The sequence below is a fragment of the Pelobates fuscus genome, chromosome 11 (assembly GCF_036172605.1).
Source record: "Pelobates fuscus isolate aPelFus1 chromosome 11, aPelFus1.pri, whole genome shotgun sequence".
Taxonomy (NCBI): Eukaryota; Metazoa; Chordata; class Amphibia; order Anura; family Pelobatidae; genus Pelobates; species Pelobates fuscus.
This window is the reverse complement of record NC_086327.1, coordinates 32,618,885-32,645,641: the sequence shown is the minus strand read 5'-3', so window position 1 is coordinate 32,645,641 and position 26,757 is coordinate 32,618,885. Positions and strand designations below refer to the sequence as shown.

General features: G+C 41.9%; 2 pseudogenes; both read left to right on the top strand.

The window, feature by feature from the left end:
• Positions 1-3,297: 3,297 nt before the first annotated feature.
• LOC134577804 (puromycin-sensitive aminopeptidase-like) lies at positions 3,298-5,644 on the top strand (annotated as a pseudogene).
• Positions 5,645-8,323: 2,679 nt separating this feature from the next.
• On the top strand, positions 8,324-10,670 carry LOC134577329 (puromycin-sensitive aminopeptidase-like; annotated as a pseudogene).
• Positions 10,671-26,757: the final 16,087 nt, after the last annotated feature.

Sequence of the window (26,757 nt, the reverse complement as noted above, 5' to 3'; positions counted from 1 at the left end):
CGATAACTATTTTTTTTAGTAATCTAGTATTATTGTTAGGCCCATGTCTTACCTTTACAGAGTTGTGCTGTAGAATGACAGGAATAAGGACGAAACTTTAGACTTGTGGGATCTGGTGACTTATGTTCACTCTCTGAGATGTATGAATCCCTCTTTTAGATTGCTGCAACCCCCACTAGGCTCTCAAGATTTATGACTTAAGCAAACAAGTGCAATAGATGCTTTAACACTTTGCCGGATCCATGCCCAATGCTTTGCAAACCAATGTGCTGGCCCTCAAAGGGTTCATAAGTAGCACTGAACACTTTTAATGGATATATCAAAATGTGTTTGCGTTTATTAGTAGAAAACATCTTTACGCCATTAGATCAGTCCACTAAATGTCTGTAAAAATAATAGCTCTCACCACACAATCAGTTTGTACGTTGTAGAAAAGCAATTAATTCACTAATAGCAAATTGAAGATAACATAATGATGTGGCCAAAATGAGTGGAACGTGTCTTGTTGTCCACAATGGAATACTGTAAGCACATTAATTCACAATAAAATTTTAAAAGTGATTCAGTAAACAGAGAAGAGTAGAAGATTGACAACTGAACTGCGAAATTTAGATCAAAATAGAAGACGTGGAATAAAACATTGAGTTCAGCTCCTCTGCAACTTTTTTTTTTTTTGCAGTGTAAACAAAAGGCGCTGTCCGCACCCTGTGCCAAAGCGGATCCTCCCGCTACTCCTTGAAAACCTGTGACGGTGGAGCACGTTGACGCCACATCGGAATGTGACGTGGCGTGGCGTTGTGTACCTCCAGCTCCTCCACTGTCCAGCCACGGCCATCACAACACTGACCAACACAGACACCGACAGACACACACACACACACACTCACTCTGACAGACACACACACACTGACAGGCAACTCACTGACACACACACACATTTCCACATTCTTGCACATACTCAAATAATTTTTTTTATTGCTCCCTACCTTTGGGAGCCTGTGTGGGGCCTCTCCCTGGGGTCAAGTGGGGATCTTCTCTCGGGAGGTCAGTCTTCCGGCTACTCACTGCTCCCTCACGCGATGTCTGGTGCCAGAATAACGTCATATTTTGGCACCCGGCATCACTACAGAGGGCGCACGCGCAGTGAGGAGTAGGATGACTGAGCTCCCTCGCTGCCGCCAGCAACCTCTCTTTCCCGGCCAGGTAAGGTTTAGCAGAGTAGGCACCTGCAATGTGGGGAGAGCAGGTGCTTACTCTGCCTTAGTAAGCATGTCAAACTCGCGGCTCACCGGGCCGCAGAGATATTCATTGCGGGTTGCATGCGGTCCATGGGCCGTGAGTTTGACATGCTTGGTTTAAAGAAACACTATAGTCACCAGAACCACTATAGTTTAATTGGATATCTATAGTGTTAGGAAAACAAATCTGCATTCCTATTACTATAGTGCCCTGGGGTTCCGCCCCCTAGCCCCATTGCACATAAATGGTTAAACATCATTTTTATTTACCTGCCAGATTCCAGCGCTGATATCCCTCGGAGCTCTGCCTCTTCAAGCGCTGCGTTCTCGACGGGGAGACCAAATGCACATGCATAGTGTGTGTATTAGACCCTCCCCATAGGAAAGCATTGTCCAGCGTCATTTAGGCGACCCAGAGACTGGTAAACTCCCAGTAGCACCTCAGTGTCTGGTAGACAAACACTGAAGGCAGAAACCGTATACCCTGCACTCAAGCAGTGTCCATTCCTTACACGGAGCGCCTCTTTGGTGGAAGGCCAGAGCATTCATGCGGAACTTGCAGGGTATACTGTTTCTGCCAGCCACTGAAGGCAGTCTTTAAATGGTTTACATTGCAGGACTAAGTGGGAGAGGGACACTTTAATGAGCTGGAGTGGTCTGGGTGCCTATAGTCTCCCATTAAAGTAGTGGCTCTAGTTCAGGGGTAGACAGCCTATGGCACGTGTGCCATGCATGGCACTCGAGGTGTCTTTGCACAGCATTTAAGGCTGCTAGGGCCACTGCTAGGTATACACAGAAATGCAGAATAACCCTCCCCTCATACAAATAATACGAACAGCCCACACACAAACATACACACATTCCGCACAAACTCAACACCACTAACAATCCACATACATGCACACAACCCCACATGCAGCCTTTCACATGCATTACCCCAAAAATATCACAAAATATATCATACATAAAAACAAAATATATTGTACATAAAAACAATCTCACTATATTAAAGAATTTGTAAAGTGTATACAGAAATCTTTTTGTTTTTGCAACTCCATGTTGACAGCCCACTGAAGGTGATTTATCCAGGTCAGTATCTGGTTGTAACAGCAATGCAAACTACAACTTTTCCAAACTTCGGTCACTTACTTTTCTTTCATTTTAGAATTCCTGAGATCTATTTTTAGACAAGTTTATCCTTTTTTTTTTTTTTTTGTTTTTTTTTTTTTGGTATATTTAGCATTTAGATTTCTTTTAGCCTAGCAATTAATCCGCATGGAAAGTCTGATTCAACCAAGTAAAAAAAAAAAAAAAAATCTCAAGGGGACGGATAAGGAACAGATTCAAGAAAATCTAATTCCAAATGCAAAAGAGTATCTCTACCTAATAAACATATGAAAGCTATAGGTTATGGGCTATGATTTATTGCATATGACACACAAAGTAATTTTGCAGTTTATGGATGAATGAGATCGACAGTAAAGTATTTTTTACAAAGGCAATTATTTGGGGTTAAACACACAGGTGAAGAAATGGATGGATAATCCCTTCCAGAATAGTGTTCATTTTCTTACCTATTTGTTAATTTTACACTATAACATAATAGCGTCAATTTCTCACGCCCTCCAATACTATGGTCGTCTCTGGCTTGTCCATCAGGATCTTTAGTTTGGAAGAGGATGGGGCTTCACAGGTGCAGATATTGATCGGTACCATCCATTGTGGACAGTCCTCACAAGGTGCGGGCCACTGCCACAAAACTTCTTTTGAGACTTTTATTAGGAACATCTGCCCAATGTAGCATTTTATCATATTTTGTTCTGAATACAGCCACTCATTTATTTATTTTTTATTTATTTATTTTATTCTTTATTTTTGAAGCGCATTGTCAGATGCATGTTGGAGGTAAGACATATGACAGGTTACATGAGTTGATGCAGTGACATTTTGTTGCACATTTTTATTTTTATTTTTGAAAACAAGATAATGTAGCAATTTTCTCATCGTATATAAACAGTATGCAGAGTAAGTCATTGCTTAAAAAAACATTGTCAGCAAAGAAGCTTCTGTGATCAGAATGTTGCACGATTATATTGGTGATGAGGATTTCCGGAAGGGCATGAACCAATACCTCACCAAATTCCAAGAAAAGTACGCTTCTACAGAGGACCTGTGGGAGTCTCTAGAGCAAGCCAGTGGGAAGCCATTTGCTGCTGTGATGAGCACCTGGACCAAGCAGATGGGATTCCCACTAATATATGTGGATTCAGAGCAGAATGAAGACTCCAGAGTACTCAAATTGTCTCAAAAGAAGTTTTGTGGCAGTGGCCCGCACCTTGTGAGGACTGTCCACAATGGATGGTACCGATCAATATCTGCACCTGTGAAGCCCCATCCTCTTCCAAACTAAAGATCCTGATGGACAAGCCAGAGACGACCATAGTATTGGAGGGCGTGAGACCAGACCAGTGGGTAAAGATTAATCCTGGCACTGTTGGATTTTATCGAACTCAGTACAGCCCTACCATGCTGAAAAGCCTGTTACCTGGTATCAGAGACCTCTCCTTGCAGCCTGTGGATAGGCTGGGGTTACAGAATGATTTATTTTCCTTAGCCCATGCAGGGATGACCAGCACAGTTGAAGTATTGAAAGTCATGGAGGCCTTTGTGAATGAACCTAATTATACTGTGTGGAATGACTTGAGCAGCAACATAGGAGTCCTGTCCACCCTTCTCTCCCACACAGACTTCCATGAAGAGATCCAGGGCTTTATCAGAGATATATTTTTCCCTATTGGTGAGCGGCTGGGCTGGGACCCAAAGCCTGGGGAAGGACATCTGGATGCTCTACTTCGCGGTCTGGTTTTAGGAAAGCTGGGTAAAGCTGGGCACAAACCCACCCTTGAGGAAGCTAGATGATGGTTCAAGGACCATGTGGATGGGAAGAACACATTGAATGCAGACTTAAGAAGCCCTGTTTATGTGACTATTTTGAAGCACGGTGACAGCTCAACTTTGGACACCATGCTTAAGCTCCATAAGCAAGCAGACATGCAAGAAGAGAAGAATCGCATTGAACAGGTCTTAGGACCCATTCCTTCCCAGGAACTTATCCAAAAAGTGCTGACCTTCTCCCTTTCAGATGATGTGCGTCCTCAGGACACGGTTTCAGTAATTGGTGGAGTTGCTGGTGGGAGTAAAACAGGGAGGAAATCTGCCTGGGAATTTGTAAAGGAGAACTGGGAGGAATTATTTAACCGCTACCAAGGTGGCTTCCTCATTTCCAGGCTCGTAAAGGTGTCAGTTGAAGGCTTTGCAAGTGAGAAAATGGCTACAGAAATTAAGGCCTTTTTTGATGCTCATCCAGCTCCATCGGCAGAGCGTACTGTGCTGCGAGAACATCCTGCTCAACTCTGCCTGGCTGAAACGTGATGCAGATGCCATAAACCAATATCTACTGTTGCGCAATGCTCCCTCTTCGACAGTGTGATTGTGCACAGCTACAGCTGTCCCCCACCTGCTGTCTCCCCACCCTGAAAGGCTAGACCTTAGGTCTCCAGTAAAGGAGGCTATGTACCCATTCTTTCTACTTCCCTAACCCAACCAACTGCACCCACTGGGGAGCAGGTACAACAAAAGAAAGTGGGGCCGCGTCTTATCAGTTCCTAACATCTCCAGTCAGCTCTTTAGGGATTTTATTCCATTGCTAAGCTAATGTGTACATATGATTTATAGCTGTAGCATACAGCTGCAAACTGAATCTCCTCAGCTGCAGGAACTCCTGAGAGTACCCCAGGGGCTGTACTGCCTATTGGTTCCTGTGAGGCCAAGGTACCAGAGCAGAGGGTTATCCATAGATAAGGGGGCAGTAACAAGACAGTTCCTTTGTATGTTATTTAGCCATGTAAGTGGATGGCTGAGTTGAGCCAGAATATTCTTATTCTTCTGTTTTTCCCACCATTAGAATACTGTAACCATTTGTTGCCTGTTGTTTTGGGAGTTTAACCCCTTGTTCTGGAATAATTTTAACTTAAACGCAACACAAGTTTGCACGTATGTGTACTCACTTAACCTTCCTTCCCTCGTTACTATGTATCTTTAAATGTCCTGAGCTAGAGCCCCATCATTACTGAAAAGGCTTGTTATTTGAAGTCTGTCTAGTTCTGAAAGGCTAACTTTTACTGTAGATCACGCCTCTTCAACACAGACAAGAAGAGAAATGTTGAAATTGTTCTGCTGTATTAAAGTTCCCTTCCCGTCAACCCTAGTTCGAGATTAATTTCTAGGTTAGCCAGATTCTGGGTTTGTGCAGTCTAATGGCATAGTGGGAGGGCCCGTTGCCCTAGGTAAGCAGACTTGCTCATCAGAGTCTTCTTTTGTGCTATTTTTTTTAAGAAAATGAAAAGAAGAAAAGAAAAAAAAAATACAACTTGTAAAAATTGGGAAAAAACAAACCAGTTGGTGTTAATAAAACCAATGTGAGTGTGTAATGTAAAAAAAAAAACAAAAAAAAAAACATTGTCAGAGGTATTTCTATGAACAGTTGCACAATGTTCAAGATATTGTGGTTAAACAAAAGCTTTGTGCCTGACGTGCGTGGTAATGGGTTTCAATAGATAAGCTGCGTGTGGTTACTCAATCAGCGACTAGTTTGTGTGGTCTCTGACCGACCAGCGGTGGAGGTGTAGGTTCCGGCCCTGGTGTATGTCTCAGGGGAGGGGAAGGGTGGTGAGGAGGGCTGGCAAGAGCTGTTGGTTGGATGTCTAATGTGAAGTTATGGTGTGGCTAAAGTGTGGGGGAGGGCAGTATGGTTTCTGGGAGCTCATGCATCAGATTATTAATATAGGACCAGTTATCCCCTGTCCCGTAAGAGCGCTGCCCTTGATGTATAAATCGTGTCCCTCTGGTGGGGGGGGGGTAGTGTGCGTGGAGAGCACTAGGTTGGGTACATGTGGCCCGAACTCTGTGCCCGCATCCCCTGCCCTATCCCCTCCGTGGTGGCAGCCGTGTGAGTGAGAGGTCTAGTGGTGAGGCGCAGGATACAAGTGTGTACATATTGTGAAGAGGACTTACAAGCCTGACAACTGCTTTTAATTATTGGAGTGTCTAATAAAGGATTTGTATTTTCATCGCAGCCTCAAGCCTCTATATACATTATCTGAGATGCCAACACAGTCCAGAGCAGACTTAATTGCTCTACTCTTGTGAGTGTTTATAATCTATATTCACAATATTTATTGTTTATGCATATTGCCCTATGAATTTTTTGTTTTGTTTTTCTTTTGAGAACTTCTGGCAGAAGCAATTTCAAGAATTTTCTCAAAAGTGAGGTATTAATATTTTGACCCTATTTTGCACATATCTATGGGGGGGTTATATCACTAGTGCACTGTAACACTTTTGTTTTTGTATTGGCACTAGTCACGTTTGCTATTATACATGTATGTGATAGTCATATTATTTAGCTATTGATTTAAATGCACAGTGCACTTTAGTTTTTGATGTTTATATGATTATTATCCACTTGTATAGGCTATTTGTCAATTGCTTTTGGTCTTAAAGCAACAGCGCACTTTAGTTTTGTTTTTGTATCTTATGTGAGTGGAGCTTTTTCACAGTATATAGTGCTGCTTTAGATTTCATTTATATTGTACTGCATATATTACGCCAGCGCCATTTTCTACTTGTTTTTTTGTTATTCGCAGGATACAAGTGTGTACATATTAGCTGAACAAAAGAACATAAACTGAAATAATCTTGTTATCAACTTTAGGGAATACAGAACAATGTCCAGTGAGGCTTCAGCTGGAACCAGTTAATAGTAAGTATAGTATGAATGGTCTAGCGCTGTAGACCTGCAGTGGGAGTTCACGTGGTGACCGCCGCGTTGGGGGCCTCCTGGGTATGAATGGGGCTGTGCCAGCTGGGTCCCAGATGTGGGGTTGGGCCACCACAAGCTTTGGCCTGTTTGTGAGTGAGTCCTGTAGGACTTCACCAGCGTCGCCTCTTCTTCTTCGATGTCGTGGACTGGGTAGGAGGCACCGTTCTGGGTTTCCATCAGTGTGTGAGCCATTTTCCATCTGTATGTGATACCCTGCGCTCACAGAAACTTGGTGAAGGGCTGCATCATTTTCCGCCATGCTAGGGTGCTACCTGAGAGGTCCGCATAGAAGGTGAGAAGAGAGTTCTCAAAATGGTCCCCTGAGAGAGCCCAGCAATGCGGCCATGCCCTGTCCAGCCTGGAAGCGAGCGATCAAGTCTCTTGGGGCTGTAAAATTGGGCCTGGGACAGTCTGGGGATCAGGGGGATACAAAAAAATACAGATGGTCTGGGGAAGGGGCAAAAGAGACAGACAGGGGCTAGGGAAGTGATAAAAGATACAAACATTGGCTGGGGGGACAATGAGACACAGAGGAGCTCTTGAGAGAAAAAGACAGAGGAGATGGGGAAGGGGAGAAAGAGATAACAAAAAGGGGTAATAAATTCAAAAGCGGAATTAAGGGACACACAGGTGAAGACGCATTTTTGGAGTGGGGTCCTTGCACCGGCACTGCCTCCACCAGTCCAACAAAGTACCCTTACAACATAATAGCGGACTCCAAATGTCTCTCCGGTTGCCGACTTATCCAAGTCAAACAACTGCTCTGCCATAGATGCCAGCATTCTATACCAGCATGGGAGATCATTCTTCTTTGGGCCCCACACAAAAACTGGAAATGAAGGAACCTGAAATCTGCCAGTGAAAAAATCTGGAGACAAAGCATCAAGACCTCAGTCTCCAGGATCAAAGGTAAGTATTAGGTGGTCATCTGTCCTAACTCCCAGTGCATCTTCCAGCTACAAAAAAATGGCATTCAAAGTGAAGTGAAGCACTGCATTCTCTTAGTCCATCAAGTAGGGAGCAGACAAAATATTAACGTAGATATCCGGAAATATCCCTTTGGTTATTGTGACCTCTTTGGTTATTTAATTTATATTGATTTATTTTCCATGATGATTGTTTTTTTTTTTTTATGGAACTCTCTGGGTACGTATATAAACAGTATGCAGAGTAAGTCATTGCTTAAAAAAACATTGTCAGCAAAGAAGCTTCTGTGATCAGAATGTTGCACGATTATATTGGTGATGAGGATTTCCGGAAGGGCATGAACCAATACCTCACCAAATTCCAAGAAAAGTACGCTTCTACAGAGGACCTGTGGGAGTCTCTAGAGCAAGCCAGTGGGAAGCCATTTGCTGCTGTGATGAGCACCTGGACCAAGCAGATGGGATTCCCACTAATATATGTGGATTCAGAGCAGAATGAAGACTCCAGAGTACTCAAATTGTCTCAAAAGAAGTTTTGTGGCAGTGGCCCGCACCTTGTGAGGACTGTCCACAATGGATGGTACCGATCAATATCTGCACCTGTGAAGCCCCATCCTCTTCCAAACTAAAGATCCTGATGGACAAGCCAGAGACGACCATAGTATTGGAGGGCGTGAGACCAGACCAGTGGGTAAAGATTAATCCTGGCACTGTTGGATTTTATCGAACTCAGTACAGCCCTACCATGCTGAAAAGCCTGTTACCTGGTATCAGAGACCTCTCCTTGCAGCCTGTGGATAGGCTGGGGTTACAGAATGATTTATTTTCCTTAGCCCATGCAGGGATGACCAGCACAGTTGAAGTATTGAAAGTCATGGAGGCCTTTGTGAATGAACCTAATTATACTGTGTGGAATGACTTGAGCAGCAACATAGGAGTCCTGTCCACCCTTCTCTCCCACACAGACTTCCATGAAGAGATCCAGGGCTTTATCAGAGATATATTTTTCCCTATTGGTGAGCGGCTGGGCTGGGACCCAAAGCCTGGGGAAGGACATCTGGATGCTCTACTTCGCGGTCTGGTTTTAGGAAAGCTGGGTAAAGCTGGGCACAAACCCACCCTTGAGGAAGCTAGATGATGGTTCAAGGACCATGTGGATGGGAAGAACACATTGAATGCAGACTTAAGAAGCCCTGTTTATGTGACTATTTTGAAGCACGGTGACAGCTCAACTTTGGACACCATGCTTAAGCTCCATAAGCAAGCAGACATGCAAGAAGAGAAGAATCGCATTGAACAGGTCTTAGGACCCATTCCTTCCCAGGAACTTATCCAAAAAGTGCTGACCTTCTCCCTTTCAGATGATGTGCGTCCTCAGGACACGGTTTCAGTAATTGGTGGAGTTGCTGGTGGGAGTAAAACAGGGAGGAAATCTGCCTGGGAATTTGTAAAGGAGAACTGGGAGGAATTATTTAACCGCTACCAAGGTGGCTTCCTCATTTCCAGGCTCGTAAAGGTGTCAGTTGAAGGCTTTGCAAGTGAGAAAATGGCTACAGAAATTAAGGCCTTTTTTGATGCTCATCCAGCTCCATCGGCAGAGCGTACTGTGCTGCGAGAACATCCTGCTCAACTCTGCCTGGCTGAAACGTGATGCAGATGCCATAAACCAATATCTACTGTTGCGCAATGCTCCCTCTTCGACAGTGTGATTGTGCACAGCTACAGCTGTCCCCCACCTGCTGTCTCCCCACCCTGAAAGGCTAGACCTTAGGTCTCCAGTAAAGGAGGCTATGTACCCATTCTTTCTACTTCCCTAACCCAACCAACTGCACCCACTGGGGAGCAGGTACAACAAAAGAAAGTGGGGCCGCGTCTTATCAGTTCCTAACATCTCCAGTCAGCTCTTTAGGGATTTTATTCCATTGCTAAGCTAATGTGTACATATGATTTATAGCTGTAGCATACAGCTGCAAACTGAATCTCCTCAGCTGCAGGAACTCCTGAGAGTACCCCAGGGGCTGTACTGCCTATTGGTTCCTGTGAGGCCAAGGTACCAGAGCAGAGGGTTATCCATAGATAAGGGGGCAGTAACAAGACAGTTCCTTTGTATGTTATTTAGCCATGTAAGTGGATGGCTGAGTTGAGCCAGAATATTCTTATTCTTCTGTTTTTCCCACCATTAGAATACTGTAACCATTTGTTGCCTGTTGTTTTGGGAGTTTAACCCCTTGTTCTGGAATAATTTTAACTTAAACGCAACACAAGTTTGCACGTATGTGTACTCACTTAACCTTCCTTCCCTCGTTACTATGTATCTTTAAATGTCCTGAGCTAGAGCCCCATCATTACTGAAAAGGCTTGTTATTTGAAGTCTGTCTAGTTCTGAAAGGCTAACTTTTACTGTAGATCACGCCTCTTCAACACAGACAAGAAGAGAAATGTTGAAATTGTTCTGCTGTATTAAAGTTCCCTTCCCGTCAACCCTAGTTCGAGATTAATTTCTAGGTTAGCCAGATTCTGGGTTTGTGCAGTCTAATGGCATAGTGGGAGGGCCCGTTGCCCTAGGTAAGCAGACTTGCTCATCAGAGTCTTCTTTTGTGCTATTTTTTTTAAGAAAATGAAAAGAAGAAAAGAAAAAAAAAATACAACTTGTAAAAATTGGGAAAAAACAAACCAGTTGGTGTTAATAAAACCAATGTGAGTGTGTAATGTAAAAAAAAAAACAAAAAAAAAAACATTGTCAGAGGTATTTCTATGAACAGTTGCACAATGTTCAAGATATTGTGGTTAAACAAAAGCTTTGTGCCTGACGTGCGTGGTAATGGGTTTCAATAGATAAGCTGCGTGTGGTTACTCAATCAGCGACTAGTTTGTGTGGTCTCTGACCGACCAGCGGTGGAGGTGTAGGTTCCGGCCCTGGTGTATGTCTCAGGGGAGGGGAAGGGTGGTGAGGAGGGCTGGCAAGAGCTGTTGGTTGGATGTCTAATGTGAAGTTATGGTGTGGCTAAAGTGTGGGGGAGGGCAGTATGGTTTCTGGGAGCTCATGCATCAGATTATTAATATAGGACCAGTTATCCCCTGTCCCGTAAGAGCGCTGCCCTTGATGTATAAATCGTGTCCCTCTGGTGGGGGGGGGGTAGTGTGCGTGGAGAGCACTAGGTTGGGTACATGTGGCCCGAACTCTGTGCCCGCATCCCCTGCCCTATCCCCTCCGTGGTGGCAGCCGTGTGAGTGAGAGGTCTAGTGGTGAGGCGCAGGATACAAGTGTGTACATATTGTGAAGAGGACTTACAAGCCTGACAACTGCTTTTAATTATTGGAGTGTCTAATAAAGGATTTGTATTTTCATCGCAGCCTCAAGCCTCTATATACATTATCTGAGATGCCAACACAGTCCAGAGCAGACTTAATTGCTCTACTCTTGTGAGTGTTTATAATCTATATTCACAATATTTATTGTTTATGCATATTGCCCTATGAATTTTTTGTTTTGTTTTTCTTTTGAGAACTTCTGGCAGAAGCAATTTCAAGAATTTTCTCAAAAGTGAGGTATTAATATTTTGACCCTATTTTGCACATATCTATGGGGGGGTTATATCACTAGTGCACTGTAACACTTTTGTTTTTGTATTGGCACTAGTCACGTTTGCTATTATACATGTATGTGATAGTCATATTATTTAGCTATTGATTTAAATGCACAGTGCACTTTAGTTTTTGATGTTTATATGATTATTATCCACTTGTATAGGCTATTTGTCAATTGCTTTTGGTCTTAAAGCAACAGCGCACTTTAGTTTTGTTTTTGTATCTTATGTGAGTGGAGCTTTTTCACAGTATATAGTGCTGCTTTAGATTTCATTTATATTGTACTGCATATATTACGCCAGCGCCATTTTCTACTTGTTTTTTTGTTATTCGCAGGATACAAGTGTGTACATATTAGCTGAACAAAAGAACATAAACTGAAATAATCTTGTTATCAACTTTAGGGAATACAGAACAATGTCCAGTGAGGCTTCAGCTGGAACCAGTTAATAGTAAGTATAGTATGAATGGTCTAGCGCTGTAGACCTGCAGTGGGAGTTCACGTGGTGACCGCCGCGTTGGGGGCCTCCTGGGTATGAATGGGGCTGTGCCAGCTGGGTCCCAGATGTGGGGTTGGGCCACCACAAGCTTTGGCCTGTTTGTGAGTGAGTCCTGTAGGACTTCACCAGCGTCGCCTCTTCTTCTTCGATGTCGTGGACTGGGTAGGAGGCACCGTTCTGGGTTTCCATCAGTGTGTGAGCCATTTTCCATCTGTATGTGATACCCTGCGCTCACAGAAACTTGGTGAAGGGCTGCATCATTTTCCGCCATGCTAGGGTGCTACCTGAGAGGTCCGCATAGAAGGTGAGAAGAGAGTTCTCAAAATGGTCCCCTGAGAGAGCCCAGCAATGCGGCCATGCCCTGTCCAGCCTGGAAGCGAGCGATCAAGTCTCTTGGGGCTGTAAAATTGGGCCTGGGACAGTCTGGGGATCAGGGGGATACAAAAAAATACAGATGGTCTGGGGAAGGGGCAAAAGAGACAGACAGGGGCTAGGGAAGTGATAAAAGATACAAACATTGGCTGGGGGGACAATGAGACACAGAGGAGCTCTTGAGAGAAAAAGACAGAGGAGATGGGGAAGGGGAGAAAGAGATAACAAAAAGGGGTAATAAATTCAAAAGCGGAATTAAGGGACACACAGGTGAAGACGCATTTTTGGAGTGGGGTCCTTGCACCGGCACTGCCTCCACCAGTCCAACAAAGTACCCTTACAACATAATAGCGGACTCCAAATGTCTCTCCGGTTGCCGACTTATCCAAGTCAAACAACTGCTCTGCCATAGATGCCAGCATTCTATACCAGCATGGGAGATCATTCTTCTTTGGGCCCCACACAAAAACTGGAAATGAAGGAACCTGAAATCTGCCAGTGAAAAAATCTGGAGACAAAGCATCAAGACCTCAGTCTCCAGGATCAAAGGTAAGTATTAGGTGGTCATCTGTCCTAACTCCCAGTGCATCTTCCAGCTACAAAAAAATGGCATTCAAAGTGAAGTGAAGCACTGCATTCTCTTAGTCCATCAAGTAGGGAGCAGACAAAATATTAACGTAGATATCCGGAAATATCCCTTTGGTTATTGTGACCTCTTTGGTTATTTAATTTATATTGATTTATTTTCCATGATGATTGTTTTTTTTTTTTTATGGAACTCTCTGGGTATCATAACAACTCCATAGGAATGAATAATGCTTACCTTACCAGACAGCCACTATAGGCACTTCTGGGTCGTTGGGAAACTTTTAGTCGCCTAACTGACGCTGGAAGTCCTCACGCTCTGCATGAGGGCATCCAGCGTCAGCTAAAACCCAAAAGGAAAGCATCGACTCAATGCTTTCCAATGGGGTTGTCCTATAATCATGGTGCTCACAAAATGACTAAATTGTGGTCATAGAGGCATGTATAACGGTTTCAGCAATACTTAGGTACACTGTTAACTTAAAAGAGATTAAGTCTAATGCATTGCAAATAAATACTACCCTCCTCATTATACCACCAAAACTATACCAGAGAAGTGAAGTAGGATGGAACCACAGATTATTTTGGCCTTTGACATTACACTTGAATGTGTCAACAGAAGTCACAGGTTTTTTTTAAAACAGGTGCCATTTTTACAATCTTCACTCGTTAATTTGTAGCCTTTATGTCAACTTGAATGAGTCTTTCTGGTACCCTCTGACCTTTTATCACTGACACTGTGTTTTTAAGCCTCTAAATTGACAGTCATTGGTTGTTTTTTTTATTTATTAAACCATGCTCTGTAAATTGTAAAAACCAGGGAGCGTAAAATTGTAAGAGGTCAACTGTCTGAGATACTGGAGCCACTGAGGGTCATGTCAAACTTGCTTGGACCATATATTGTTCTTGTTATACTGTTTGGCCGAATGACAACTAAATCTTTCGACTATGTCTGCATTTTCTGTATAGCTTGTTGCAACCACATGATTGACAGTGATTGACTTTCTATATCAACAAACAGATGCATGTAATAAAGTGACCACGAGAGTAGGTTGGCCAACTGGTTCTTACATTCTTCTCTGCCAGGGAGATAGTCAACAAGCATTTTTCCAGCTGTTACTAAAGAACATCCTGTGGTATATTAAAACGTATTGTAACAAAAGCATCTTTAATATTCTTAAGCCGTTTAAAAAAAACAAACAAACAAAAAAAGTTAACACACCATACAGACAGATATTTATGCTAAATAAAGGAGATATGGGTCAATTTATTCTGAAAACTCCCTTATTTAAACGGGAACGGTTATGACCCTGGAATTTTAGTATTATGTTTACTTATCTCTTTCTACAGCCAAGTACAAATGAGTGAAGTGTGAAAAATAAAATAAAATGTAGAAATACACATCTTTTTATCCTACATATGGGCATTGGGCACCTCCATCTTGGTACACAGAAAATCATTGTTACAAACTCTGTCCATTATCTATTTCTACTTTTTTTATCTGTAATTATTGCACAGCCTGTGCCTACACTGAGCTGATTATTTTTTAAATAAATTTAAAAGGAAAAAAAGATCATGAAAAGTTAACACGAGTTATAGGTGATTTTCAATATTTTGTTCAACTGTATAAATTCCAGAGGAATGACTGTAGCCCTTTAACTAAAAACATGCATAAACAAGTTCATCTACTTACTGAAAGCATAATTAGCTTTGTTACAATAACGAGCTAGCTTCTTGGCACTCAGGTTTTTTTTTTTTTTTTAATGAATAGTTGTGGCGGGTAGACTGCGTTGCAGGATCACTCTGTGGTTATTTGATGGCATGTTAATACATCTCTTTAGAATTGTATCGTATTACTTGTATTAATCAGCTGCAGGAATTTGGTGTAGTTTAAAACAATGTAAAACATTTTGACAGTGTCAGAGACCTCTGCATTACATTAAGGCGATTTATCTTCACTCTGGGTGGGTGTTGGTGCCAGGCTATTGCAGCTCTACAGAGTTTTTATTGCACAAAGGAGTGCAGTACTCACTGAGAGATACACAATAAATTGCATATACTGTAAGGGATCTTAGAAGTTATTCCGGACTCATCATTTTGGTATAGCTAACCTTTTCCTTAATCTTAAAGGGACACTCCACCTCTATAAAAACCCAACACTAGCAAATATACTAAATAAAAACCCAATGAAAACATTTAATTATGTATTTTTTTATTGGGGGAATATCTAAAAACAGCTTGCAAAGCCTACAGGTCAGAGCAATTGCCTGCCTCATGAGTTTAGCTTCACTGAGCTAAACAACCAGGAAGTAACAGGACCAGTTGCCTGATTGACAGCCACGGGGGTGTGACAAGGTTAATTTATAAAAGTATCACTTTCTATAGAAATCAGCACTTTTTGTAGAATGTCCCTGCTGGGGGGCCAGAGACAGCTGCTCCGTTTGCCCTCTGCCCGCAAACTATGGGGGCCCATCGGGTGGCCCATGCCCGTGAGAGGACAGCAAATGTACACTGTTATACAGGCTGTACACTTTACATTGTAGCAGATTGTAATTTCTTCAGTGTTTTCACATGAAACGATATAATAAAATATTTGCAAAAATGTGAGGGGTGTACTCACGTTTGTGAAATACTGTACATCAAAACTGCTTCAATAAACTGAAGTTGTTTTAAAGCCTACAGTATACCTTTAACCTCAATGTATAACCAGAATAGGTTAGTCAGACATACTATACTGTAACTTCTATGAGTAAGGGTTGGTTGTGCTTGGTGATAACTTTGTTATAGATATAATAGTTTGTAAAACATAACTATTTATAGATTTGGTTTCAGCTGATTTTAGTCATTGCTTGATCCTTCAGAATATATTTATTTATTACTCAGTTATTTGATCACATTTGCTTTATTTGGCCCTTCCATGACCTAGATAAAATTCTTCTTAGATTGTTGTATCCATAAATTTGTTAAGAATACTTTTTATCTTCACTGTAATCCCTTGTTGATTCAATTACAATCCCATAGAAATCTTTTTTCTTGTTCTTTTTTTTTCCCGTTGTTCCATGAATACTTTATCACTATCTACACTTTATATAGAAGAGCAAATTGTTCCTTATCCTTCAAGACAATTTTTTAAATTAATGCCTGGCCACTTGACCAACAAAGTCCTGCACATGGGGACTCATGTACAAGAATATTTACCCCACCCAAACCATCTCTGTTTTAGATTGATTTGGTTAGTAAATGGAAATCTCCCACCTATCTCAGCTCATGTATAATGGTAGGAAGTAATGGGAAACTGGGGGAGAGTAATCCAGCAGTGGTCCCATCTTACTTTTTTGGGGTTAAACTCAGTGTTGTGGTTATGGTGCCAGAAGTGCCATGGAACCCTGCCAGGATAAGTAGTCACAATGTTTACGGATAGTTTAACAACTTACCTAGGGTCAGCCAGGCACAGCTTCTTGTAGAGCCGGGAGCAACAATTCTTTATTTATGGTCTTCTATTGTCCTGATGGACACAGAACATGGACACATCCTTGTCCTATGTCAGCAGAACACTGCCTTATGTCATCAGTGGCATTCGTAGTCTGACAATTCTTTGAGAATTTGTATTGTTCCCGATCCCTCTTTCTGTTTTATAGGTTTCTGTTTATTTCTTGTTCCTTTGTTGCAGTCTTCTGTAAGGAACTTATTAGGAGCCACCATAAAGTAGCAGCTAAGTGTCAACTCAAGCAGTACGTTTTTTATTATTATTATTATTATTGCAATTTATATAGCGCCAACAGATTCCGTAGCGCTTTACAATATTATGAGAAGGGATTTAACTATAGATAGGACAATTACAAATAAACTTACAGGAACAATAGGTTGAAGAGGACCCTGCTCGATCGAGCTTACATTCTATAGGAGGTGGGTGTAAAACACATTAGGACAGGAATTTGCAATCAAATAAGGTGGACTGCCCTTTAGGAGAGGGCAAGAGACAGGTATGTGAGGTAAGGGTTAGTCTTGGAGGCCATATGCTTTCCTAAAGAGATGAGTTTTAAGGCACTTCTTAAAAGATGCAAGACTAGGGGAGAGTCTGATGGCGGTAGGCAGGCTATTCCATAGGAAGGGAGCCGCCCGCGAGAAGTCCTGCAAGCGCGAGTTGGCCGTACGAGTGCGGACAACGGACAGGAGGTGGTCACGGGCAGAGCGGAGAGACCGAGAAGGGACATACCTATGGATCTGTGAGGAGATATAAGAGGGGCTAGAGTTGTTCAGTGCTTTATAGGTGTGAGTTAGTACCTTGAATTGACTCCTATAGCATACAGGAAGCCAATGTAAGGACTGGCAGAGGGGTGAGGTGTGAGAGAAACGACTAGAGAGGAAAATCAGTCTAGCAGCAGCGTTCATTATGGACTGTAGAGGTGCAGTACGGCTTTTGGGAAGACCAATCAGGAGAGGGTTACAGTAATCCATGCGGGAGATTACCAGAGCATGGACAAGCTCCTTGGTAGTATCTGGTGCAAGAAAGGGGCGGATGCGGGCTATGTTTTTAAGATGGAATCTACAGGATTTGGCAACATGCTGGATGTGAGGCTCAAAGGTGAGACCAGAGTCAAGTATGACGCCAAGACAGCGCGCTTGCAAGGATGGACTGATGTTGGTACCACAAACTTGAAGGGAGAGCGAAAGAGGAGGATCAGTATTAGGAGGAGGAAAGACAAGGAGCTCAGTTTTTGAGAGATTGAGTTTCAGAAAGCGGGAGGACATCCAGTCAGAGATGGAAGAAAGGCAAGCAGTGACACGTTGCAGGACGGCAGGGGAGAGGTCCGGGGAGGAGAGATATAGCTGGGTGTCATCAGCGTACAGGTGGTAGTGGAATCCAAAAGAGGTAATAAGTTTGCCAAGAGAGGCAGTATAAAGAGAAAATAGAAGTGGACCAAGGACGGAGCCTTGGGGAACTCCAACCGAGACAGGGCGAGGGGAGGAGGTATCATTAGAAAAGGAGACACTGAATGAGCGTTGGGAGAGATAAGAGGAAAACCACGAGAGGACAGAGTCACAGAGACCAAGTGATTGAAGAGTTTGAAGAAGGAGAGCATGATCAACGGTGTCAAAGGCCGCTGAGAGGTCAAGAAGAATTAGTATGGAGTAGTGGCCTTTGGATTTAGCTGCGATTAGGTCGTTAGTGACTTTGATAAGGGCAGTCTCTGTAGAGTGGAGAGGGCGGAAGCCAGATTGAAGGGGGTCAAGGAGAGAGTTGGAATTGAGGAAATGAGACACACGGGTAAAGACAAGCCTTTCCAGAAGCTTTGAGGAAAAAGGGAGCAGGGATATGGGACGGTAGTTAGAGAGGGTGGATGAGTCGAGGGATGTTTTTTTTAGTATAGGTACTACAGTGGCATGTTTAAGGTCAGCAGGGACGATGCCAGAAGAGAGCGAGCAGTTGAAGATGTGTGTTAGAGAAGGCACGAGACAAGTGGAGAGAGATCTGATAAGGTGAGATGGGACAGGATCGAGCGGGCAAGTGGTGGGGCGAGAGGAGCAAAGAAGAGCAGCCACTTCTTGGTCAGTAGCTGGGGAGAATGTCTGAAGGGTAGGAAAGGCATGATCTATGTGTGATTGAGAAACAGAAAGGCAAGGAGGGGAGAATTCTTTCCTTAGCTGTTCAATCTTGTCAGTGAAGTAACATGCAAAGTTATCAGAAGTAAGGTTAGTTTTGGGGGTGGCCACATTAGGGCGAAGAAGAGAATTAGAGGTGTCAAAGAGACGCCTGGGGTTGCGGGAACATGAACTAATGAGAGAGGAAAAATAGGACTGTTTGGCAAGGGCAAGGGCTGCACTGTATGAACACAATATGAATCTATAATGGAGAAAGTCTGATTGGGTACGAGACTTCCTCCAGGAGCGTTCAGCACAACGGGAGCATCTTTGCAGGTAGCACGTTGATTTAGTATGCCATGGTTGGGGGCGGGTCCTCCTTGAGGTGCTTGTTTGGAGTGGCGCTGCAGTGTTCAAGGCAGATGTAAGAGTAGAGTTATATATGGAGATGGCCAGTGAAGGACAGGAGAGGGAAGGGATGGACAGCAGTTGTGAATCAATGTCAGCTGACAACTGTTGGAGATCCAGAGAATTAAGGTCCCTCCTGAGTTGAGGGGGGTTAGGCTGAGGTTGTTGGGTGAGGGGGTACGCAAGAGCAAATGATAAGAGGTGGTGATCAGAGAGTGGATATGGAGTGTTGCAGATATTAGTTACTGTAAATGCATAAGTGAAGATTAGGTCAAGGGCATTGCCAGCTACATGGGTGGGAGAATTTGCCCACTGCGATAGCCCGAGGGAGGAAGTCATTGAAAGTAGTTTAGTGGCTGCAGAGGTCAAAGGTGGGTTTATAGGAATATTGAAGTCCCCGAGAATTAGGGATGGAATGTTAGAAGAGAGGAAATAGGGTAGCCAGGCAGCAAAGTGGTCAAGGAAGAGAAGAGGGGAACCAGGGGGACGGTATATAACAGCAATGTTAGTGGAGATGGGTTTGAAAAGGCGAATTGAGTGTATTTCAAATGACGGGAAAGAGAGGGAAGGGGGGTTGGGAAGAGGTTTAAAAGAGCAGTGAGGGTAGAGGAGAAATCCAACACCACCACCTTTACATTCAGAGTTTCTTTAGTTGTGGGTAAGTTGGAGACCACCGAAGGACAAAGATGCAGGGGTGGCAGTGTCAGAGGGGGAGAGCCAGGTTTCTGTTAAGGCTAGTAAATCTATTGAACGAGAGATAAAGAAGTCATGGACAGCAGTGGATTTAGTTATATTGCAAACAGAGCGTGCGTTCCAGAGGGCAGTATTGAAGGAGGATCTAGAGGAACATGAGATGGGTATGAGATTAGTGTGGGTCCTTGGGTTAGTATGTGCTGTGTTTGTTTAGAGGGGGCCGGGGTTTGGAGATACATCACCAGCTGCTAGGAGCAGAAGGATAGAAAGGAAGTGAAGGTGGGAGTAGGATTTGAAAGTTTTGTAGGAGGGTATGTATGTAGATTTGGGAGGAGTTGGTGGAGATAGGCTGGAAAGGTATGTGTAGAGTGCATGGGATGAATAGAGAGGGGAGGGGAGTAAGGTGGACGTAATGAGGATTGTGTTGCCAGGGACAGGTGACTGAAAGGATAGGGATATTTTAGTGATCAGAGAAGTTAGTGTTAAAGTGAAAAATAGAAGGGAGAACATTAGAGAAAATGTGTATTATATAGATATGTAGATCATATATACAAACACACACAAATATCAATGAGTGTTTAAACCAGTGTAAGTATGCAGTGTGTTAAATGAATTCAGGTGAGGAGAGGTTTGGTAACTTGATTGGTGTGTTAAGGAAACCAGCTGATGTGCACTATCTATAAGTAAGTTGTTGACCATGGGGTGGGCAATCTTCCAGAGATGATACCTCTGCTCTGAAGATTCAGCAGGACTTGGTTGCTTGGGAGTGCTGGGTGTTAATGCTGTTTTAAGGGGCCCAGTCTGAAATATAAGTCTGAGGTTAGAAAAAAGAAAAAAAAAAAACACACTATTATGGGTGGGGAGACATGGGGCTATTGAGGTAATTAATTAGAGATGAAAAACTAAAAGGAGAGAACATTTGGGATAAAAAGATAGGAAGGATCAGATAGGTGAAAGTCATAAAACATGAACATAAATTTACTAGATTATCAGTGAGAGTAGTAACACTAGCTAAACAAACAATTAACAACAAGTCTTAGGGAATGAACATAAAATGACATGATCATACCAGCTTTAAGAAAAACAAAAACAGAAGATCAGGATGGGAGATTTAGTTATCAATTAAGAAGTGATAGTATAGGGAGGGAGATGGAATAGAACACAAATTTTGAAATAAGAGTTTAAAGGAAACAGGAATACAGGTATTCTTGAGTAGATCTTCCAGAGATGATACCTCTGCTCAGAAGATTTTGCAGGACTTGGTTGCTTGGGAGTGCTGGGTGTTAATGCTGTTTTAAGGGGCCCAGTCTCTGCTCAGAAGATTTTGCAGGACTTGGTTTTTGCATATGAATTATTTGCATTAGGTTTTTTTCTCCCTTTATTACACATAACATAATTTGTGGAGTAATCACTGTTTTCCAGAGCACCAATAGTTAATTCTTACTAGAAAAAGTATTTAAGCACATCAAAGAAAAATCAACTTAACCCCTTCATGATTGACGACTTGCCAGAACTGCCATGAGATTTGTCTAATCCCATGTCATGAAGGGAATGATTTATTTTATTTTATCTTGCACATGCTTTTTAATTTTTTTAGCTTGTTTGCATGAATTAAAACATGTTTTACTGGTCGCTAATGATTAATGTTTGACGGATAGTTCTGCTGTTTCACGTTGGAATTTGTCCATCAGCTTCATGTCGTTTTATTTATTGACTGTTGCCCTTAATTAAATATTGTTTAATAAGTAACTTGTCATGGCCATATGCTTTGTCTGGTTAAAATATATTTTGATTCCAGCAAAACTGTCTTCAATATTAGCAAGGGATTGTGCTATCTATTTTTAAATTCTCAATATTTTATTTTTCTTTTCAATTTACATTTATCCACCCAAAGCACACCCCATGCAAATATGACACTATGGAAAGAATACCAGAGTTGCACATGTGCTCATCTGGCATTTCTCTGCATATACACCAGCCTGCCCAAACCCAATGCATCATGGGGCAATTATGTTTCCCTGTATGAAGAAGTATTAAGGAAGTGTGTTTTCACTTACCTGCACTGCATTACTCACACCTATGAATACTAAAACCACATTACTTTTACAAACCTCCTAACTTTGTGACAGAGTGGGCAGCCTGGTATCAGTGGTTACTGTTTATCGAATAAAGGTTTTGGTTCTGTGGACATTTCCTGTAAAAGTATCTGAGAACTCATTACTTATATTTGGTATATAACTTCCATACTATGAAGACGTCACCCCATATTACCGGTGGTTGTCGTAGAACTAATTTCCTGCTACAATCCCATTGTATACTCCAATTCAATTTATCATTCCCTTCTCCCTATTGAGTGTTTTTTTTTTTAATACATATATATATACAATGTATTCATAGGAACTCAATTCACAAAAAGCAAAGGTGCTAAACTGGATCATTTACCAGGAGAATCCCATTGACTGTAGATACCAGAGATAGAAAAGAGGTCCAGGCACTCCAACAGCTTCAGGTAAATTTATTAGAACAGACAGTACACTACAACGTTTCGACCCACAAATGGGTCTTTATTTGTCTTTATATATATATATATATATATATATATATATACACACAGACATTTTGTTTGCTTTTATGTTTAAAGTTAAAATACAAGTTCCATTGCTGAGTAATACTATAGTGTTACTACAAGTGTGTCATTTAAAGTACTTTAGCATAAAAAAGGTATTTCCCCTATGTGATAGTACCAAAGCTCTTTAGCAGGGCTCTCTGCATTCTGTCCTGGAGGGGCCCAAAACTAACATGTCTAACAAAGTCCATACTGAATTCCCCCCCCTAGTCTTGCCCTAAGGTACTACTTATTTAATACAGTAACAATAAGGAGGTTTCTGATGCTTCACAAGGTATTTTTTCATTAAAAAACACACATTTATTTCAACTAGTTTAAAAATATTCTTCAATACACCACGCGTTTCATGTAAATGTACTTTTCGAGCTAGATTAAGTATGTTTACGCAAAACTTGTTGTTTTTCTCCACTGTGGCATTTTCACAGAGATAATGTGAGTCTTTCTGCATTGTCTGCTTTTTATATTAAAGAATGTTTTAAAATAAATTAAAATAAATGTTTGTTTTTAAATAAAATAGAACCTTGTGAAGCATTCAACACTTTGTTACTGTGTATTGCTACTTACAACGGTGAAGGTCCATCCGTTAGGTCCTGCAGAATATTACAGCCTAGGAAGTGTATCAGAGTTTAAAAAAAAAAAAAAACTGCATGAACCACACTCTTATATTTTGTTTTCTTTTGACTTTTTATTTAAATCCAAGCCATTAAATATAATCAATGAGGCAATAGGAACATATATAAAAACAACCGAATCGAAATAAAAAAGAAACAAAGCACAAAACTGTGTCCAGTTGTAGAAAAAATGCTGTGATACAGTTTTTTTTTTTTTTTTTTTACTTCTTTCAAACATCTGGAATATTATAAATACTTTCAGTAATAATTCACAGCACAGGACAGCTTTCTCTAGAGTAAAAATGTATCCCCAATGTCTGTTACATATTCCCAATGCTGGGAACATCATTATGGATTGTTTTCTATTAGCAAACAAATTCTTTGAACTTGCTGCAAAGTCATTCAGCATTTTGGAATTGGGAGGCTGGGAGGCTGGGAACAGTTACTAATTAAGAAAATGTCTTATTTGATGTCCTTGGTTTGAGTGAAAAAATTCCTACAAATCTCGTAGTGATACTGTGTCTGTTAGTGATCCCTTGTCTGAGAAATATGTTTTCAAATTCACCACTAGACTGAAAAATCACTACTGAATTTTTAAAGTAACATTACAAATACCATAACCACAACAGCCTGCTGGCACCCTCCCATTACAAGTTGTCAAAAACTTTGAGAATGGTTTGACAACTCACCCATGGTCTGCTGAGCACCAGTCACCTTGCCCTCTCAACCAGGGCTGCCACCCTAACTCAGCTCAGGGTCTGGGCCCCCTGGGGTCCGCCTCCAATCCCGCCCACAGGGTCCGCCTCCAAATCCCGCTCACAGGAATACACACACAGACAAAAAAACACACACTGATACAAAAGGACACAGATACACACACACAGATGCATACTAACAGACACACATACTGAAACAGACATACACGCATATAGGCATACATACTGACACACATATACTGAGACATATACACATATACAGACACACAGGCATACATAGTGACAGACACATACTAACTTACATACATACAGACACACATGCATGAGGACATACACATACATACACATACATACACACAGACATGCATTCATTCATACTGACATACACATACATACTGACATACATACATACCGACATACATGCATACTGACACACATACATAGATACATACTGACATACTGACCCACATACATACACACATACTAACATACATACATACTGACACACATACATAGATACATACTGACATAGATACATACTGACATACACACATACATACTGACATACATAGATACATACTGACATACACACATACATATATACTAACATACACAAATACAGCTAATTTTGCTTACCTTTTTTTGCAGGTGGAAGGCTGTGGCTGATGGGAGTCAGCGTGGCTCCCGCGGCCTGAATTTCTTCCTTCCCGCGCGGAGGGGAGGGAGCTGGGAGAAAGTGACGGCCACTTCCTCCCAGCAGTACTTTGCGGCTGCGATTTGTTTTAAAGGGGCCTGGCCGCGCTATTGCACGGCCGCAGCGCTGACTGGGCCCCTGAAGATATAGGGCCCATCGGGTGGCCCTAAGTGCGTGGGACGCCCGGTAGGCCCCAACAGCATACGGGCCCCGGTGCAACTGCACTGGCGGCAGTTCCACCGCTACACGTGGGGCCCGGGCGGCCGGGCCCCACAGGGCCCAATACAACCGTCATGGTTGTCACTCCCTGATGGCGGCCCTGCTCTCAACCCAAAAGCTCCAGCAAGAAATGTTTTTCGGATTCAAACCCCTCTGTTCCTTTTCGCAAAAAGTATATTTATAACAGAGCCATAAAGGTTATTCAGTCATGTAAGAGTTGTTGGAATTCAAAGTTAATTTCAAATTTAAGGTCAAAATAGCTGAATTTGAAAAACTCTCCAAATCATCTATGCATCCGGTTCGGTTATTGTGGTCTATTGTGTAGCAGATCAAAATAGGGTAGGCAACCTTCAACACTCTAGATGTTGTGAGCTTCAGTACATCTTCCTCGATGCCTTGTCAGCATTACGGCCATTACTATAGAAGATGTAGTCAAAACAATCAGGAGTTCCCAATAATAATTACATATGTGTACATTTGGATCTTCTTCTAAATTACATTTCCATTTAGTTAGGAAATCACCTAACATGTCCCTCCAGCTCTTCTGAAAACCAATGCATCATTTAGATTCTGCAGTGTAGAACAGTTTATGTACCATTTGCCAGAAAAACAGAAGTTGTTTGAAGTAATAGATTGCATCTTCTAGCACGCATCTAAGATTTATATTCCCAATAAAGAAGAACAGACTGCTTTACAGAAATTCACATTTTATACAAATTTCACAATGTCCCAGACTGTAGTATTTATTTATGAAAACAGACAGCTCACCAAAGTGCATAAATGCTGTCCCTCCAGTCTGACAAATGTAAGCACTACTGTTTGTTAGAAACTGCAGTTGTTACAGTTGTCAATAAGAATGCCTCTATTGGTTGTTAACCAGACAGCTGCTAGAGGCATTTTCCCTTGATTCCCTTGGAGTTTTGAAGGCTGTCATGTTGAATCATGATGCCCAACATGATGACGTCAAACACAACTACAACCTCTTTATGGGAGACCCCTGGCACCATACTTTTCAAACATTTTCAAATAGTTGAATGCTAAACATGAGTTCCCAGAAGCCCATCCCCTCTGTGTGTCAGGATAACGAGAAAGCATTAGCCCAAGCAGCAATGGGTAGTGGTGATTAACTAAGAGTCAGCTGACCTCTTTCAGCCTATCACTGCCACCCACTGCTGGTTTGAATTGGCATGGATAGGAGGAAGTATGTAATATCTGCCTTAGCCATTTCTTCAGTGGGGAGAGGCTTATGGGTAGTTGGAGACCCTCATTCAGTGTTAATCTGCTTGAAAATGGTTTAACACTGAATGGAAGGGCAGTGCCCTGGGACTCTAGGCACTATAACCAATGCAATGAGACAAAAAGTTTATAGTGCCTACATTGATCCTTTAATAATATTAATAAGACCAGTAATGTATTCTATTCACGTAACTCCAACATATTCTGTAATAGTGTATGTTAGTGCCATCAAAAGTGCAGGAATCCTAAACGAGAAAGTATTAAGGAAAAAATCATCAGGAGCAAGAATTTTTGTCACCATCGCCCCCACATCAGTCTCTCCATCAATCCCTGCAAGATCTTTTCTCATACTCGACAAAGTATCAGGTTCATTAACATCTGCTATGACGGAAAGTGAATGTGAATTGCTTGTGGGAGTAAATGACAAGCCACAATTGGATTTGTTGTGTATGTGTGCAGTTTTTTTCATTTGTTTAAATTAGAGATTACAGAGCATGCAAATAAGTGATTTAATACAACAGAAAATACTCAACAACTCTCTGAAAAAGTGCCTGGATTGGAAGAAAGATCTCACCTATTTCCCGTTTATAGAGAACATTACTAATGTAGGATTATATTTCTAGGATTTGCTACAAAATACACTGAACAAAATTATAAACGCAACACTTTTGTGTTTGCCCCCATTTTTCATGAGCTGAACTCAAAGATCTAAGACTTTTTCTATGTACACAAAAGGCCTATTTCTCTCAAATATTGTTCACAAATCTGTCTAAATCTGTGTTAGTGAGCACTTCTCCTTTGCCGAGATAATCCAACCACCTAACATGTGTGGCATATCAAGATGCTGATTACACAGCATGATTATTGCACAGGTGTGCCTT